General features: G+C 38.8%; 1 non-coding gene across 1 annotated transcript; it reads right to left on the bottom strand.

The window, feature by feature from the left end:
• Nucleotides 1-2,537: 2,537 nt before the first annotated feature.
• Nucleotides 2,538-2,612, bottom strand: Trnat-ugu. The gene has a single exon. It is a non-coding gene; the product is annotated as a tRNA-Thr (tRNA).
• Between the last annotated feature and the right edge of the window lie 13,512 nt (nt 2,613-16,124).

Genomic DNA, 16,124 nt, shown 5'->3' with positions numbered 1-16,124 from the left:
AAGTTTATACACTATTTTTAATCAAAATATATAACAAACCAGGCAAACAATGTAATATAACAAGGATTTGGATCAAACCCAGAAGTAATTTGCTCATCATGCCTTCAACAGTGTAACTCGTATAGTTAAGACTTGGCCTCCTTCTACAATTTTTCACTCTCAAAATTCCTTCCAGCGCCAAACTGACGACTTCTGGGTCCTGAGATGTGTCCTACTAGGCAGTCTCTTCCTTCAGTCTACTTGTGCCACGAAGTCAGATTCTCCCCATTTCGATTCAATATCTCTTTGTTAGTTACATGATCTACTCATCTAATCATCCACACTATTCTGCATCACCACTGAACGCCATCCCCTTCCCTCCCCCACTGTACAGAATTTAAGACTTCCTTGAGACTGAGCTGCATATTTCTTTCAATTTAGCATTAGACTTCAAACAAATAAAACACAGCATAAGGGCAACCATGAAATCAAGAGAAAGGACAATTTACGTTCAAACTCGGCAGTGCAAGTGTAACACTATTATTCCTAACATCTATACTTGTCTTACCTAACTTCGTTGTCTGTTTTTACTGTCACTTCAGTACCATCAATCTCAATGATGTAACATCCATTTAAATGTTTCACTCATTATTTATGCCAATTTATGTCAATGTAATGAATCTATGGATGCAATTTTTGAAGAAATAATGTTATGTAGAAGTATGAGAATGCTAAAACGTAACTTGTAAACTGATTTACGCAGTGGGAAAGTAGGTTTGTAATGATGTAAAAGAACGAGAAAAGCCCCTCTGTAACGAAACTAGCTTCGTAGGAATAGAAAAGGTGGATCAGGCGGTCGAACTCCAAGGCTTATTTGTGGCAAGCGTCAGTCGGTGACTAATAGGCAAAGTGTGCGGATCTTGTGAGCAGAAAGATGAGAGAACTGCGAGATTATACAACATTGCCTCGGCTGCGGAAGTAAGTTGTTGCTGGCATACTTTGGCTAGGTCTGTACCATGAAAACCCACAGCTAAGAAAAGAATTTTCATAGCTTGTTACAAAGCAAGAGCATCGATACTGTTGTCACCTGTTTTGAATCACACAGGAGATCGACATTGCCACAACCCTCATCTAAAATTATCATTTGAGTATCACTTATGTGGCTTATTTTTCAACAGTAGCTTTGTGTTCTGTAAACTTTGTGTTCTGCCACAGTATTATATCCTTAGTCGCTTACCTAGACACAGTCCATCTTAAGTGCTACCACAATTCTTAGTATCCTATTTTACTGAACTGAAAAGCAATTAACTTCCTTAACTAAAGATAATAAGCTTTGTGGAGATGTAAAGTAAAAAATATTGTGTAAGCATAAATTTTGAAGTACTCGACTTAATTTTCATGAAACAATAAAGTTGCATAAAAAAGTAAAATTACTAAGATAAGATTTGAAGTAGTCAGTTGAAAGATTCCTCTTATTGAGATACCACTGTTTGTTTCATGTGCTTTGTACTTAAGTGTTTCTAATAACGTTTTGAGACTAAAATGTTCAATTTGGATCTAAGTGTAACAGTAGTTCAGTTTCTGGTCCCCCATGGTAATAGCTGAGTTAGATTTAAATTTCACATTACAATAACAGTACTTAAGAAGTACATCTTTTATTCTTATAAATTGTACTATAGTAAGAAAAATAGCTATAACTATTAATACTATACTAGATTCGGGTATCACAAGTTGCAGTTCAGGTAACTAGTATATCAAAGTGAATATTCAAAGGCAGTACATATAATAACCATTGTGAAAGATACAATTACTTGTTAACTATTTCAATGGTAGTAATTCCTAATAACTAAACTGTCACAAGAACCCTTGTCCAAGTTAGTAGTGCTCCATAAATAGTAATCAGTTACTTATATCGATCATTAGATTTCTATTGTAATGTGCAGATAGTGTTATTGACAGCCAGTTGTTTTCACAACGTATTAATACACCGCCTGTGTAGTTCCTGTCAAATCACTGTTGCATTACGTATTCAATTGCACTGCTGTCTTGTATTTTGTCAGCAAAATAGAATTTCAATAACATGTTAAGTCTATCCCTACAGTTAACTCACTTTATAAACCATGCTAGTATTTGGTACAACTTTGCCTAATTAGAGCGGCGACTGTTTCCTTTTCCGTAATTTCAGTTTACTCGATTACAAATAAAACCTTGGTTCAATCCCCATTTGTTCTGCTACTGCTTCCTTTCTTTAGAAATCCTCAGAGAAACCAAATTAGTCCGATACCTTTCCATTACACATGATCGTGGTCAAATAAGTATTCTTTCACAGGAGTAACTTTGTCGGTATACTGCTGATTTGGTTGTAGCCGGTAATACTCCCAAAGGCAATAATTTTTACGTAACAGCACTTTATTACAAAGGCTTTATATGAAGGTAGTATCTGTTCCCGAAAGAACAGATATTACTGACGACCGTGCAGCTTCTCTATGATAGTTACATCGACACCCTAGCTGCAAACAGGCGTTGATATTCAACACTGAGGACTTGTTGAATATGTGTGCCCCGACCGGGACTCGAACCCGGGATCTCCTGCTTACATGGCAGACGCTCTATCCATCTGAGCCACCAAGGGCACAGAGGATAATGCGCCTGCAGGAACTTCTCTCTTGCACGCTCCCCGTGAGACCCACATTCCCACAGACCACTACATTCGTAGTGCTCCTAATAGATGTTTGCCCATCACACTCATTACTCGTGGCAGATTATTCTACAACGTCCCGTACGAGTTGGAGCATAGCGTGTGCGTTCGCACAAGGTCAATGGCCGGGTATCCATATTTTACCTAACTATTTTAACTCTATCAACGCCTGTTTGCAGCTAGGATGTCGATTTAATTATCGTTTCACAAAGGCTTTACATTAACAAAACAGCCGTAAGGAAAAACTTAAATCCAAGACTGTTCAAACATCGGTTACAAGAGACGGAGACAACACACCCCTAGATCTCATATTATGCCGACAGCGGCAGCTCGCAGGAACGTGGACAGTCTGTTTTCTTGTCGAATGGTTTCACAACTTCTATAAAAATGTTTGTAGGATGTCATTTTGCTTTCAGCTGTTAAAATTTTGTTTTCCGATTGCTGTTTCGGCATTAAGCTGACTACTTGTTCTTTGAAGTGCAGTTGCGCATAGTACATTGTTATCTCTGCCTGTATGTTAAAACATTTTTTGTTTTTGTTTCTTTTTTTAGGTGCTTGAAAACGTGTTAGTGCCGTACAGGTGACTTTCAGAACAACAAATGAATATACACATAGCAACTAAAACACAATTATTTTAAAGTCGTACTATCAGCGATTAAAACCAGCTGCGTGCTCGGGAATCGGAATGATCAAATAGTGAACCTAAATTCTTTCAATTTTTAATTAAAGAATACCTCGTGCACGTCCAGCAGCCTTCCATTCCTTTCTAACAAAGCTCTAACATAAAACACATAGCATCTAGTATACAGTGCCGCAATAACGAATCAGCTGCTAGTTTTCTTTTAAGAAATCAAATGCTAGCAGTAACAGGACCGTACCTAAACAATTTATGAACGATCCCTGCCGTGGATTAATGAGTCGATGGTTCCTACTTGGAGTAATTGATACTTTCTTTCAATAAGTCACGGTACCACTTAAAACGCTTTGTAAAATCTAAATCATTAAGACAATTTAAACAAACTTTTAAATAAACGTATAATTGCAAAGCGCTGTTTCTAATGAAGTCAACGTATCGTCTAATAAACGAACATACAACAAGAGATAATGACATGAAAGTGGTTAAGCTCATTGCAGTTGGACACAGGTCGCGAACCCACGCAAGCCATCAAACCGTGAGGAAAGGACCAAAGTTTCTTTCATAGACTTGCTGATGTTCATCCTTATAATTGCGTAGTGAAGTTTTCCTTCACCCAAACTCGTACAATAACTTTCAACCAGGCAAAGCATCTTCCAGCACGACGCCAACTAAAGGTGCATAGCACCTAGAGCACCAATTTCGCGAGCGACACTGTGTCAACGGTCAGCGCAGTTACAACGGACGACTCAAGTGAATGAACTGCGGAGCTTACGTCCGTACCGGATGGCGTATCTCAATATGAGCCCGTGCAAAAAACGAAAATAACATTTCACATTGGGAAAAGTACACTTACGCTGAGATACGTATACTGCAGATCATCACACTGACAACAAAGCTGTCGTTACAAATGCATACCCATACATTGCTCTAACTCTGCTGCTGTCTGCCACAATCATGATGGCACACTACCATGCCACGCTGTCCAGTGCTCGTCCATAAACCGATAATCGAGCAGAGCACAGCAAACCGCTCAGTCTACCAACCGTGAATTTCGCGTGAACATCCAGACAGTCTGTGTCTCACCCATTTATGCTTTCGTTGCTCAACTCCTGCCTCCTAACGGCGAGTGATTCACCTCGCAGGGAAGCAAAACAGTATCTGAAATAGATTACTGGCTGTCTTACTACAATTGCAGAGCTTCTCTTCTCAAAACCGAGTATCGCCTACGTTTCACTTCCAGTAAAGGCTATTCCCTAGAAAAAAAATTTCCTAATAATTAAATTTATATTCTATATCCACAAATTTCTGTCTCCAAGGTATGCTTTTCGTGTTATTCATGCTATTGGCAGTTTGCATAATATATCCTCTCAGCGGCTACCTTCTCTACTACTGTTTCCATTTCATGTCCAGTTATTCTAATTGCGGTCTGCTTTCGGTTCAGTTTGTGGGAAACGTATTCCCATCGTTGAAAATTTCGTGCTATGTCAGGATGGCTCAGTAACAGTCTACAATTAGATACCTGTATCATACTTTCATATTCGTATCTATTTTAAAACAACCCACACGATAAATTATCACTAGCACGTACAGGCAGGGAGAGAGAGATTCCCAAGAATCGTAAAGAAATTTCTGTTTCTCGCGGGTACCCTGTATTTTGTGTTTGCGAAACTGTCTCGTTTGTTGTGGTTTCAGCAAGACGAATTAGTAATGAGATTAGCACATTCTGTGGCCACCGGTCAAGTTGGTTATCTTGGCTATCGGGTAAAGAGATTACATCGGGAACGGATAACAAAGGGCTGCTGATTTATAATCGTGGAGAGACTCTAATGGAGTAACTTGTGTCGGAGACGCCGTCTGCATTAGATCTCACTGTCGCTGCTGAAGTACCTGGCTGTCATGTGAGAGTGCGAAAGTTAAATTTATTTTCAGTTTTGTCGTTATATAATTCCTTCAGGTCTTATTACTGGAATCATTGCCATACATTAATTCATGAAGTACATAATTGTCTTTTCTTGAGTGAAGCTTCTACAAAGTCCATGTGGCTTTCAGTCAGGTAGTCTACTTCAAATGTCTCATCATCGTCATTTATTACATAAATATTTTTACTTTAAGTATTTTATTATGATGTGTTTCCATACATTTAATGATTAGAAATTTTTTTAATATTTTGAAAAACGATCATTTAAATCGTTCTGTGATTTCTCTTATTATAATTGATCATTGTTATAATTGATCATTTCTCCCTATGTACATAGGTATCAACAAAATATTTTCGCTCTCGGTGGATAACGTTGGAGATTGAAATTTTGTGAAAACATCTCACCGCAAGTGAAAACCGCCTCTGTTTTAATGATCAGACCTGCAACCCGTATCACACTGTCCGTTATTCAGCGACAATACAAAATGCGCTGCCCTTCTTTGAACTTTTTACACGTCCTCCGTCAATAATAAATTGCTTTCTAGTAATAAGAGTTTCTTCCTCTATTGACGGAGGAAATGAAGGATTCTTGCATTCTTGTACAAGACAGGGAAATTTATGTGAACTTAAATTCTGAGTGAACAGTTCAATTTATTTATCCGTTCTTTAATGTTTTCCTTGTGATTATTTCTCGTACTGTATATATTTCTTTAGTCTGGAGGTTAATTAATTAAATACATCCTATTCTTTCAGCATGTCACATATTATATTCTGTTAGTAGTTCCCAATATTTTTACTATTTTAAGAGATTATATTTTTTATATACAACGTTATTCCACAATGTGCTTTTACAGGGTAAGCAACGTTCTCACACGGAAAGCTACATAAAACTTAAGATTACTCTCTAAATATTGTATGTTAATCTCCTGTGATACCTAGTGTATGAGTTGATCATACATATGAAATTGTATAAATAAATAGTAATAAAGGGAAACAACAATTACCTTTACATCTTAAAGAACTATGGAACTTAGATATACAACTTTCATTCGGGGAGGTCTTAAGGTTTTCAAGTGTGTGGTTGACACTTTTTCTATTCTTGAAGTTCTCAGTAGTACAAACAATTTACCGCAAGATGTGTGACAAGAACTTCCACTATGACTTCTGGTTTGGTCGTTAACCCTACAACCACCAAGCACTGTCAGAAATTGGCTACATATTTTTCTTTTATTAAAAACTCATAGCAAATATCTTTCTTTATTTATAGGCTCTTCCTGTTTTTCTTTCACTTTATAAAGCACTGTATTGTACATCTGTATGATTATAATTTTAAAAATTGCAAATAAACAATAGAACTTTTACGCTCAGAAACATATTTTGCCCTAGGTTGGTACTACCTGTAATCATAATTCTTATTATTTCCCTAAAACAATCAAACATGGACAAAAACTAACCGTTCACTTTTATTTTACGGAGTCTTGTTGAGAGTCTAATTCTTGAGTTTCACTGTTGATTAATAGACTAATCTTTTCTATTATCAGTTTTCGCAATAGACCAAACGTCCCTCTTGTAAGGTGAGTCATACAAGCTTGAACAAGGCAAATATTCTTACTGAACTTTTAAGAAACGACGTATTATCAGAGTTCAGAGATTCTGAGTCTGATCACACAGAGGTTGAGGACAAATGAAGAAACAAACCACACAGGTAATACTCCAAATAAATATGTTGGAAGTTCTGGTACGGTATATCTTGCAGAAGCTCCAAGGGATTGTAAAAGAGATTCTGCAAACATTGCCTATGAAACTGAGGGAATAGCTACTGCTACAAAAGTAAGAAATACATGTGATTCATTCAAGAAATTTTTTACTCCTGAAATAGGAAAGAAAGTTGTTGACCATACAAATGAACAAGCTGAAAGAAAAACTTTATCCGCTGCTAGCGATTCTGAAATGTATCCATTAACGGGAATTCTACTGGGAGTTTACCACGCCACCAACATTTAGTTATCTGGTTTGTGGTCAAATATACTGGGAAGAGTCACATATAGAGAAACTATGAGTAAGACAAGAGCTTATTAGTTACTGCAAATTCTTCGTTTTGATGATAAGGGCACAAAGATGTATAAATGACGAATATGTGCGCTGCGTGAGGTGTTTATGAAACTGAATGGAACATTCCCTAAGTACTTCAGAAGTGGACCTCACAATAGAACTGATGAAATGCTGGCCGGCCGGTTCTAGGCGCTTCAGTCTGGAACCGCGCGACAGCTACGGTTGCAGCTTCGAATCCTGCCTCGGGCATGGATGTGTCTGATGTCCTTAAGTTCGTTAGGTTTAAGTAGTTCTACGTTCTAGGGGACTGATGACCTCAGATGTTAAGTCCCATAGTGCTCAGAGCCATTTGAACCTTTTTTGAAATGCTATGTCTTTTCAGAAGTCGTTATTCCTTTAAAGTTTTCCTCAAAGACAAACCTGGGAAATATGGTATATTTGTCATGATTCTCAGTAGTGCAGATTAATGACACATAAAAAAACGAAAGCGTAAGATAATCAAAAGAGTAAACAAGTCTGTGAAAGAGATCCTCTTAAGAGTTTGAAGAGACCGGTGGAGCCCATACAGAATACAGGCTACAGTATGACGATTTACCGTTTTTACACTTCTGTGGAATTAGCGGACACTCTCTATGTGGACTGCAAACTTCTCTTGGCTGTGACACCCAAATCCAAGAGGAAACACACACCGCAAGAACTTAAAATGATAGAAGGCAGAGAACTGTATTTCTCAAAATTTGCTTTCACAGATCCATCTACTAACGAGCCTACAGTAAAAGTTATTCCTTACATTACAAAGCACAAACCGAAGAAAAATCTGTTGGTGTTGTGTACACAACATCGTGATGCAGGAGCAGAAATTGATACAAAAAAAAAAGAAAACTCTTCCAAACATATAGCACAAATTCACTAAGAGAGGAGTGGATGCCATAAATGAAACGGATAGGACACACTCTAAAAGAAGAGATACAAAGAGACAACCATTGTCTGTTTTCTATGGCCTACTCGGTTTAGTTGCGATAAACTCATACGCACTGTTCACGATGAATGTGCCCAAGTCCAATGAACGGAAATGAAGCGCCAGAAATTTCTATCTCCATAAATTAGGCTTTGAACTTTTCAAACCATACACACAAGAACGATGATGACTTGAATGGACTCCAGATGCCTATTGTTTACGCTATGGGGGACATCCTTAGAAAGAAACAACAGATAATGAAAACTACTTCAAATGAGAAACAACTAGGAACGCAAGAAGCTGTATACGCTTGGAAAAAAAAAAACAAGTAACCAGAGAACCAGCGATAAAATCACGAAAACCAAGTTATCATGTGGAACCTGTGGTCGCCGTCTGTGTGAGAGTGAATCAGTTCCAACCAGTATATGTGCAGGGGGTAAATATCATCTGTAAATGATTTTATTCTCTCAGACTGAAGAATATTACAAGTCTTCCATATGCCACAACCCACATTTTTGCAAGTGTTGTTATTTTTGTTTTTGAATCGTTTTTTGTTCGTGAATCAAGGTGTTCGGCACAGACTTTTCACACTCTTCTCTTCTTCAAAGCAATCTGGAGGATTTCTCGAAAATTGATTCGGAGATGCTTAGTTACTTTCTCCATTGCGATTTATGATGCAACAACGTTGATAAATTTCACTCGCACGTCCACTACTATATTATTCAGTTGTTAGATCAAAGACTGTATAGAAACTTTGGACAATCTGTTTAGTTTATACAAACTTTCGTTATCCACATTTTTACGTGTTACTTGTTATATTTCATCGTAAACTTTCTAAACATTACGTTTTTAGTTATGTAGTCACTATTTACTGTTACTCTCACATTCGAAACGAAATAAATTAAAATAAATGTATATTACAAGATTACTGTAACACGGGGAAGTCTGACCTTGGTTTGTGCTCCGCGTAACCTAAAATATCTTGGTGCCCATAGGGTTAAGATATTCTTTTTCATGCTTCAGGTGTTCCACCAAGACTCTCCCCACTTGAGTGGGTTTTTTTTCAACTGGCGTGTGTTATTAGCACCTGTAACGCTGGAAATGCATATCCTCCTATTTCCATCTATTGTACTATAAATTTGTTTACCTTATTTTTGTTACCTGAATATATAACATTTCTGTGTCTTCGTATATTGTAATTGTTTTACTATTTGTATATATATATTTATGCATTTATGTCGATGTATAATTGGTTTGTTGTGTAAAGATTATTTGTATTTTTACGCCGGGTCTTGCCTAGGGAAAACTGCTATCGAACGATTACATCGATAGGTCGTGTGAAGAATCAAAGTGTGTAGGATCTTTGGTAGTGTTAACTCTGCCGCGTGGAGCGCGGGCAGAGCATGAAGGAGTCTGGCTGGAGTAGCGAGTGGAGCAGGTGTGTTGTGTGTAGCTCCCGCGAGTTGCCGCGCTTTCGGGGTTTGGCAGCATGTAATTGCGCTCGACTTGCGATAATAGTTTCTGACATGGTGTCGCGGACGGGAAGCATTAGCTGGCGCACATCAAGAGCCCGTTTCGTCTGGTGACCGTGTTGAGAAGAAGGCGCGCCAACATCCAGCTTCTGCAACAGCGACGGCCGACAATGAGTGACTGTCGCCACCTCCTCGATCGACGGCTTCAAACCTTCAATCAACCAACAAGGAAGACTGGAAGCACGTAAAGTTTTAGAACTGTATGGCAGACCTCAGCTTTTCAAATTGTTCCATTTGCCTCGCAAAATTACAGCAACTTAGCATCAACCTTTGTTGCTCATTGTCCCAATTGCATTACCAAGCAGGGTCCCTTCGTTTTCTGAAATCAACCCGAGTGTCGTTGAAATTCAGATGCCAGCATTAAAGTACAATCATTCCATTTCACTGCTTTAATTTCAAAGTTCAGTTTAAGTATTCATAGCTGGCTACAATATTTAGATTACGCAAGCACAAATTAAGAGTGCGAGTTTAGTTACCGTATTTTAGCTTACCTGTGACTGCAGCTCAGCTTGGTACGTACTAAATCTTACTATTGTTAATTGTTCAGAATCATTTAATTCAAGTTCAAAGCTAAATCTCTTATTTCTAAATTGCGTAGATTCAAGTAGCTTTTGAAATGATTGTTGAGGTAGTCCAAGACTAACCGTATTTTACTGAATTTCGATGTGCTTAAGAAAGAAAGCTTCTTATTAATTTCAGTCACTAAATTAACTTTCAGTTTTCCGGTTTTATTAATTCTTTTGCTAAATTAAGTCAGAGTGCAGCGAAAGTTATTACTTCTGACAAACTTTCAGTTTTCCCACTACACGTGTCAACCTTCAGTTGCCACGCTTCTAGTGCTAATTATATGTGTAATTACCTTTCTTTTTCAGTTACTATAGTAATTGTCTTTAGGACTGGCGACCGTAATTTCCCCCAAATCTCAAATATCTAATTACCGCTAGTTAATTGTTAACGTAACGGCCGCACATTTACTTTCTTCATTAACTTTACCCCTTTTCAAAATTAATTTCCACCAGTTTCAATTTGCATTTTTCCTTTCATTTAGATGTAACCCTTTCCTCCCTCTTTAGCGACAGATTAACTTCGGTGACGATTGCTTTTTCCCAAATTTCCATTAGGTACACGCGGTTTAATTTTTCACTGTCATTAAGGTCGATAAGTGAGGGGGAGGTTACACACCTTCTTCCCTCTTAGCGAATGATCAGAGATCTATTCTGCACTTTGTCGTTTTTTGATAGTTTCCTATTGATAACACCAAATCCCGTCACCCACGCTAATTTTATGAAGAGAAGGTCAGCGTATTTCATTGCAGTCACGTTAGGGAATCTGTCCACGAATCGTTATTTTTTGTTCATGAATCAAGGTGTTCGGCACAGACTTTTCACACTCTTCTCTTCTTCAAAACAATCTGGAGAATGTCTCGAAAATTGATTCAGAGATGCTTAGTTACTTTTTCCATTGCAATTTGTGATACAACAACGTTGATACACTTCAGTCGCACGTCCACTACTTTACGCAGACTGCTCGGAACTGATTGGTCGAATGCACATCTATTGTGTACAGTTGTTGGTCGGAAAATTTACACCATATATAATACGCTGACGTCGCTTACATGTCAGCAATGAAATCAGCCTCGGACTTTTTTGGACGGTCTGTATAAGAAAAATATTGTTTAAATATCATTTTTTTTCATCTATTACAATACTTAATAACATGTTTCGCGCACTGGTGTCATCAGACTAAATCTAGAAATTTTGAAAAATGTAAGCGTTGATGTAAAAGCAATGTTGATACGCTTGGTACATAGTAATATCATACTCCTTAGTTTCCCTGAGGAGGCTGGATGCGACGTTTCTCTGGGGGGGGAAGTGTCTTGCCATTTAACAGTGCCTAGCTGCTACTGGTCACACGCATGTTTGTGAGAATGAGGAGTCGTTGTTTGGAGTTCGTTAACAAGTGATTATGTGTAGCTGCTTCATGTATAAATTGTCTGAAGAATTTGCTACAGAGATAATTATATGCTTGAAATCATTATGGCAGTTTGTACGGTACAAATAATTTATGACTCGTTTTGTTCTCGGAAACGTGCGCAGAAGTATTTATGAAATTTCTGGAAGATTCAGCATTGAGGCTGGTCAGTAATTACAGTTAGTGGAACATTGCTATCAGAACAGATACGAAAAGGCTTCCATCAACAGTGATGACCTGTTAAATTTGCGGGAAAATGGAATGGAGCAATGGTTACTTCAGCATGAATGTAAAAAAGAAAGAAAATGAGCTTACTGTTAATACAAAATGGGTGAGCCTAGGCAGTGTTAGGAAGAGTTTTATGTTCCGAAATAATAATAATAAAACGAAATAATATTGACGTGTATTGTTATTATTTCAACGTGACATTCATTCTATTTATAGCTGACTTAACAGCTGCAGGGGTTGAAAAACATATCTTTGTGTAAGGCTACAGGGTCAGGCTTACGTAGTAACAAAGCGTATTTTGTCTGTAAAACTCTCATACTCGAGTCCAACATCACAATATTACGTACGCGTCTGATATACTCGATGTCGTCTTCCATCAATACTTTGAAAAATAATAATAAATTTATTTGTCAGCTCTGTGAGCTGTACGCAGGTGAGACAATGATCTGCAATAGGACTCTGTAGCAGCTTCATGGCAAATGGTAATAAAGTGTGTAGCAATGGCAGCAATTTAACCTTCGCTCGAAACCAGATATTTTTATTCCTTTAGTGGATTAATAATTCTCAAAACAGTACTGGAATATGGACTTACAAAGCAGTTTGTATCCCACGTAGCACTGTGAGATTTTTACTTTATGCAATTCTTCCAGTACCCCTTTTATTCACGTACTCGGATGTGTGCATAAAATGTAGATTAGAAGTGAAGAAATTCTTAAATGGTAAAAAATTAAGGAGATGTGACCAGGATAATTTGAGGGACCAGAGATTTTTGAGAGTTTCAGGGGGTGCATTAGGCAAAGGTCGAAACGAACAGGGGAAAGGAGTACAGTAGATAACGAATGGATAGATTTAAGATATGAAATAGTGAACACAGTAGAGGAACAAACAGTTAAAAAGACAAGACCTGGTACAAATCCTATAGTTGGATAACACAGGAGACTGAATTTAACTGATGGCAGGAAAAAACATAAAAATGCAGCAAATGAAGCGGGCGAAAGTGAATACAAATGTCTAAAGAAATAAGATCGACAGGAGGTGCTAAATAGGTACAAAGTAGTGACTATGGGACTAATTTGAGGTTTTACAGGCGTATTCCATTAGGGGGAAGGTAGATACAGCCTACAGGAAAATTATAGAGGCCTTTGGAGAAAAGAGAAGCACCTGTAGGAACATCAAGAGCTGAGATGCAAAACCAGTCCTACGCAATGAAGGGAAAGCTGAAAGGTGGAAGGTGCATATGGAGGATCTATACTAGAGGATGAACTCGAAGGCAGTATTATAGAAGAAGATGTAGATGAAGACGAGATGGAAGATATGATACTGTGAGAAGAACCTGACAGAACTGTGAAAGAGATAGGACGAAACAAAGCCCCAGGAGTTGACGATATTCCAACACATGTAGTGACAGCCTTGGGAGAGCCAGCCATGACAAAACTCTTCCATCTGGTGTGCAAGAGGTATGAGACAGGTGAAATACTATCAGACTTAAAAAAGAATCTATAATTCCTATTTCACGGAAAGAAAATGCAGACTGGTGTAAAAATTAGCGAACTATCAGTTTAATTTTCGTACATTCATAGTTGATATGGGGGACAGTGGGACGTCAGCTGGTATAAATTTATAAAAAATGAAGAAATTCCTACAGCTGTATTTACGGTGTCGATTTTATTTTGGCAACTAGTTTCAACGCTGTAACAACGCCATCTTCATGCCCATACACTTGTTGGCGTTAACTGCGTGCGGCTGATACTAGAAGTCAGTGGTGAGGTATTGACGTGCTCCGTGTGGAAGGTGGGTAGTAACTACTCCTCGTCCATATCTCACCACTGACTTCTAGCATCAGCCGCACGCAGTTGACGTCAACAAGTGTATGGGCATTAAGTTGACGTTGTCACAACGTTGAAACTAGTTGCCAAAATGAAATCGTCACCTTAAATACATATGGAGGAATTTCTTCAATTTTAATATTAATCAGTTTAATTAGTCGCTGTTGAAAAACACTGATACAAATTATTTACAGAAGGATAGAAGAACTGGTAGAAGCTGGCCTCAAGGAAGGTCAATCTGGATTCCGAAGAATTGAAGGAACATGCTAAGCAATGCTGATCTTACGACTTATATTAGAAGATAGGTTAAGAAAAGACAAACACGTTTATAGCATGTGTAGACACAGAGAAACCTTTTGATAACTCTGACTGGAATACGCTCTTTGAAATTCGAAGGTAGCATGGATAAATTACGGGGGGAGAAAGCCGCCGGCCGGAGTGGCCGAGCGGTTCTAGGCGCTACAGTCTGGAACCACGCGACCGCTACTGTCGCAGGTTCGAATCCAGCCTCGGGCATGGATGTGTGTGATGTCCTTAGGTTAGTTCTAAGTTATAAGGGACTGATGACCTCAGAACTTAAGTCCCATAGTGCTCAGAGCCATTTGAAACTTTTTTTTTTTTTGGGGAGAAAGCCCATTTACAACTTGTACAGCGATGAGACAGCAGTAATAAGAGTTTAGGGGCATGAAAGAAAAACATTTGTTGAGAAGATAGGGAGACAGAGTTGTAGCATAGCGGAGCGGTCTAAGGCGCTGCAGTCATGGACTGTGCGGCTGGTCCCGGCGGAGGTTCGAGTCCTCCCTCGGGCATGGGTGTGTGTGTTTGTCCTCAGGATAATTTTGGTTAAGTAGTGTGTAAGCTTAGGGACTGATGAGCTTAGCAGTTAAGTCCCATAAGATTTCACACACATTTGAACAGAGTTGTAGCCTATCCCCGATGTTATTCAGTCTGTATATTGAGCAAGCGGTAAAGGAAACAAAAGAAAAATTTGGAGAAGGAATTAAGAGTCCAGGGAGAAAAAATGAAAACTTTGGGGCTTGCCGATGACATCATGATATTGTCAGAGACAGCAAAAGTCTTGGAAAAGCAGTTGAATGGCATAGACAGTGTCTTGAAAGGAGGATATAAATTGAACATCAACAAAAGCAAAAGAAGGATAATGGAGCGTAGTAGAATTAAATCAGGTGCAGTAACTGCGGCATCAGGCATGTTCCCTTAATTTATTACTTCTTTACTAGTAGCTCTATTGACACTACATTTTGCAGACGTTATTGACATACGCCACTGAAGTATCTTCAAATTCATGTCATTGTACAACCCAAAGTTCAGGAGATATGTCATAAACACTGAGATACTGAAAAAGAGCATCATCATGCACAAGTTATAGTTTTTTACTTCTTTAACATGAGCTCTTATTTTCAACACATTTCGAAGAACTTGTCCACATGCACCGCTGGGCGTACAAGCAGAATTATAGTAGTGTAGGACACATACTTCAGGAGATACGACGTCATAATCGTTGAGCCGAGTTAAAATGAAACTACAAAGCGAAATTCGCAGGAGACACTGGTGAAATATGTTAAAAATATATGACGTGTGCATACTCTGGTAAAAAGGCCTTCCTGAAGTCCTGGATGGTACACATACTACTTACTATATACAAGGAAATACTGTGGGGGTAAGAAACAGCAACCTACTATTGGGGCGTGGTTAATAGTGTAGAGAGAGGAGGGAGGGAGATGTTTAACAGACAGAGGGGGGAGGGCAGGAGGGGATGGACATAGATCAGGGGGGAGAGGCGATTGGCACTGTGACTGTAGGGTGAAATAGAAAGGGGAGATAATGGGCTCAGTGGGTAGAGGAGGAAGTGGATATGGTGAAGGGGAAGGGGAAATCGCCAGAGAAAGTGAAGAAGATATGGACAGAGGGTGGAAGGACTGAGGAGGACTGACAGGGGAGAGGAAGAAATGGGCAGAGAGAGAGAGAGGAGGGGAGCAGAAAGTGGGCAGAGAGAGGGGTGGAAGGGATGGACAGAGGGAATGGAGGGAAGCAGATTGATAGAGGAAACAGAGGCGAAGGAAATAGGGGGCAGGAACCAGTATGAGAGGGACTGACAGAACTCGAATAAAGACTTACACAGACGTCACGAGGTACTCAGATTGATTTAAAAAGGTCCACACTTGTCACTGTGAATGCCGTGACCAAGAGAAGCATAATTCTTCTCTTAAAAACATGTTCTTTTCCAACTAAGTGTTCTAAAGTGTGTTTACACGAGAGCGTAAAATGCAGGGAAATGTTCGGTTCTACATGTAGAAGATTGAGGTC

This window comes from Schistocerca americana, chromosome 1 (assembly GCF_021461395.2).
Source record: "Schistocerca americana isolate TAMUIC-IGC-003095 chromosome 1, iqSchAmer2.1, whole genome shotgun sequence".
Taxonomy (NCBI): Eukaryota; Metazoa; Arthropoda; class Insecta; order Orthoptera; family Acrididae; genus Schistocerca; species Schistocerca americana.
This window is presented reverse-complemented; position numbering and strand designations above follow the sequence as displayed.